This window comes from Alexandromys fortis, unplaced genomic scaffold (genome assembly GCF_014885135.2).
Source record: "Alexandromys fortis isolate MF-2015 unplaced genomic scaffold, M_Fortis_MF-2015_v1.1 scaffold_147, whole genome shotgun sequence".
Classification (NCBI taxonomy): domain Eukaryota; kingdom Metazoa; phylum Chordata; class Mammalia; order Rodentia; family Cricetidae; genus Alexandromys; species Alexandromys fortis.
The window spans coordinates 3235812-3239973 of NW_026068029.1; the positions used below are offsets into that span (position 1 = coordinate 3235812).

Sequence of the window (4162 nt, forward strand, 5' to 3'; positions counted from 1 at the left end):
AAAATTACGCATATATGCCTGTATGGGGGTAGATGCATGTGTGTGTGGTTGCCTTTAGAGGCCAGAAGTGGGTATCACACCACTTGGAGCTAGGGTTGTAGGCAGTTGTGAGCCACTTGATGTGGATGCTTGGACATGAATTCTAGACCTCCAAGAGAACAGTAAGAACCCAGCTCTAGGGGATTTGTAGCCCTCTTCTGGCCTCGGAGGGCAGCTGACATGCATGTGCATTCCAGATACATACACATAATCAAAAACCAAATAAGGGTTCCCTCAAACCTGGTAACTTTATGGGGTTTTTTAATTTTATTAATTTTTTTGAGCTCTACATTTTTCTCTGCTCCCCTCCCTGTCTCTCCCTTCCCCTTCAACCCTCTCCCAAGGTCCTCATGCTCACAATTTACTAATGAGATCTTGGCTTTTTCTATTTCCCATGTAGATTAGTTCTATGCATGTCTCTCTTAGTATCCTCATTGTTGTCTAAGTTCTCTGGGATTGTGATTTGTAGGTTTTTTTTTTTTTTTGCTTTATGTTTAAAAACCAGCTATGAGTGAGTACATGTGATAATTGTCTTTCTGGGTCTGGGTTACCTCACTCAAAATAATGTTTTCTAGCTCCAGCCATTTGCCTGCAAAATTCAACATGTCATTTTTTTTTCTTCTGTGTAGTACTCCATTGTGTGAATGTACCATATTTTCCTTATCTATTCTTCGGTCGAGGGGCATTTAGGTTGTTTCCAGGTTCTGGCTATGACAAACAAAGCTGCTATGAACATAGTTGAGCACACGTCCTTGTGGCATGATTGAGCATCCTTTGGATATATACCCAAAAGTGGTATTACTGGGTCTTGAGGAAGGTTATTTCCTAATTTTCTGAGAAATCACCACACTGACATGCAAAAGGGCTGTACCAGCTTGCACTTCCACCAGCATCCTCTCCAGCAAAAGTTGTAATCAGTGTTTTTAATCTTGGCCATTCTTACAGATGTAAGAAAGTTTGGTAACTTTGAAGGTGATCCAGTACATGTCCCTGCCAGATTGTGACAGCCCCGTCCACTATAAGCAGGCATGCCATGCCAAGGACTGTTGGGCATGTTTGACATTGGTATCCAGACGTTGATTTTATAGTATTAGAACATGATCAGGTGGAATCTTGGTTGCAGGAGCCTGTAGATCAAGGACATGGAGGCCTGAATTGCCTTCCTGTCTCTCTTCCAGGCCACGAGGACTACAGGACCTTCCAGATGCTTGGAGACAACCTGGAGGAGGCGGTCATGCTTGACCAGAAGGTAGGCAAATCTGTGTTCTTTTCCATGCACTGCTTGTTGCCACAGATGAGCAAATTGTACTGGCTGTGCCCCAAGGAGGAGATGAACAAGGCCAACTTCATCTTCACCTGGTATGTGTAGGGCCTGACCACACAACAGAAATAAGGCAAGTAAAAATAATGGTAATTATGAAACAAAATAAATCTTTCTCGAATAACTTATTTGGAAAGTTGGTTTTATAGTATTAGAACATGATCAGGTGGAATCTTGGTTGCAGGAGCCTGTAGATCAAGGACATGGAGGACTGGGGTTCAATTCCTAGCACCAACAAGATGGCAAATAAATGTCTGTAACTCAGGTCTCAGGGGAGCTGATGCCCTCTTCTGGCATCTGAGGGCATTGCATACATATAGCACACATACACAGATAAAACACTCATATACATAAAATAATAAATAAATGAATTTTAAAAATTCAAGTACTTTTCTTGAGCTATAAATGATTTTTGTGATATATGAGATTGTTGAGTTAATGTATGTTTTGACTCCAAAGAAGTTCCCTATTCACAAAGAAATGGTAACTCATAGCCTTAAAATCCTATAGCACAGATATTTTAAAGTCTTTTACATCTGCCAAAGAAGGCGTTCCATTAGATATAATGGAAAGTGGGTGGTGTTCCAGATTAAGTGGACAATTCTACTTTGATTGTGGGTGGTATTTTTCTGATGACGTCATACTACTGTGTAATACGTACTGAAAATACTTGGCTTCAGTTCCCTGCAGTAGACTCTGTGAAGAACATCATAGACATCATTGTTAAAACTGTTCAGCATATGTGCAAATAATGTGACTCATCACTGGTTTATGGAACTGTTGAAAGAAACAGACAATGGACTTAATCCTGTGTTCATTGCCAATGCCTGTTTGTTGAGCCACAAAGAGTTTTACAAGGTTTTACTGGGCTATTAACTCCAATTCAAGATTTTCTTGAAACAAAAAGAATGTACGCTAAATAAATACCCAATAATCAAAGCAAATATAACAACAGGATTTATGAGCAAGATAGTCTGAAGCGCTAATGAAACATAAAGCTTATTCCTGACGTAACTAGACAGGTCTAAGAATCTATGTGAATTTCAACATTTTTTGACACTACAAATTAATACTAATAGTTTTGTACATTTTTTCCAGCAAGAATAAAATATTCTGAAAGTTTTAAATAATAACCACCATTATCGAATTGTTTGCCCTGACTAGGAAGAGAAAGGTGATAAATTTGGAATTGCTCTCCGATCGTGAAATATTCCTGTGAATACAAAATGAACGATAGTGCGCTACTCCAGATTAGTGCGCTGTTGAATCTGAACAGATATGACAGTTGACACGTCCTTGCTCGGGAGCCACACCCCAAAGTGAAACCTCAGGACTAGCCTCACAGGTAAATTCTCTTTCTGACCTCCTCCCACCTGCCTGGCATATCCTTTATTTTTATTTGGAGCAAGCCATAGAGATTTTATTTCCTTTTGCTCAAGATAGGTCACAAACGCTAGAATATCATTTCCTCAAAGCCAGTCATGAAACTTATTTTTTTTCTTTAACTTCTTGTACCTTTCTTCTGAAGAGGTGGCCATAGAGAATTTTTTTGACTTTTTTTTTGGGCGGGGTGATAGTCAATCATGATACCAAATTCTAAAATGGGCCCTGCCTCATACCTAGAAAAAAAGAAATGCTTTAATTAATAGACCAGAGAGAATTTGAGAAACAAGCATTGGTGGGTTTCTATCTCAATCTATTTTTAAATACATACACAGTATTTATTATTATAAGTTATTATTTAAAACTTATACCCTTTTTGTCAAACTACATTTCTGCTAATTCAAGGAAGGGATAGAACATGGGTGATATTCACCTAGCATGCATGATCCCCCCAGTACTGTATAAAACCAGGTTTATAGATGCACACTCGTAACCCCAGCACTTGGGAGGTAGAGGCAGGAGGATCAAAAGTTCAAGGTCATCCTTGGCTATACAGCGAGTTTGAAGTCAGCCTGGGTTACATGATACACTTTCTTGAAAAACCAAAGAAATTAGACAATTCAAGCTTGTCCTTTGATTCTTCAAGCTCATCTATGAGCCAATTCATTCACCACATTTTTCTTGTTAATTTGTCTTTGGTTACAAGAGCTGTGACCACGAGTCTTTATAATGGACAGGAAAATGGACAGCGAGTATTCACCTCTGGCTGCCTTACAAAAAGTGGATTGGACATGCTTATGCTTCCAAGTCAAATCAATCCTTTGAAAAACATCAAGTTTTGTCATGTAGAATATAAATGTTCAAAGAAAATTATTTTGGCTACTCAGTTTAGTTTCTGGAAAATTTTAGGTACATTAAATCAACTTGAGCATGTGAACCTGCCTTTTTCTTCCCCAGTGGAAACTGCATGAAGAATACCTAGAGATGAAATCCTTGCCATGGGTGCAATATCCAAAGATGCTCTAGAGGTCATACACATGGAATTTCAGAGGCTTGGGGTGAAAGGAAAAATCTAAAAGATCTTGTTACTCTTGGTGCATATTAAAAGGCTAACATAGCTGGGTGGTGGTTGCACACACCTTTAATCCGAGCACTCAGGTGGCAGAGACAGGTGTTGAAATTAGGAGCGGCGGGGCTACGTCCCCGGCACCCGGCCGCCCGCATGGCTAGTTTATACCCAGAAATAATTACACGGAAACTGTATTCTTTCAAACACTGCCTGGCCTGGCTAGGTCCAGTTTCTTATTGGCTAACTCTTACATATTGTTCTAACCCATTTCTAATATTCTGTGTAGCCCATGAGCTGGCTTACCAGAGAGGATCTTAACCTGCGTCTGTCTGGAGTGGGAGCATCATGGC

General features: G+C 39.7%; 1 long non-coding RNA gene across 1 annotated transcript in view; it reads left to right on the forward strand.

The window, feature by feature from the left end:
* Positions 1-2609, forward strand: part of LOC126515041 (uncharacterized) — a 12191-nt gene extending 9582 nt beyond the window's left edge. Inside the window, exons 2-4 of the long non-coding RNA XR_007595737.1 lie at positions 1218-1288; positions 1334-1437; positions 2529-2609. This is a non-coding gene — a long non-coding RNA (uncharacterized lncRNA). The remainder of the gene's footprint in view (positions 1-1217; positions 1289-1333; positions 1438-2528) is intronic.
* Positions 2610-4162: the final 1553 nt, after the last annotated feature.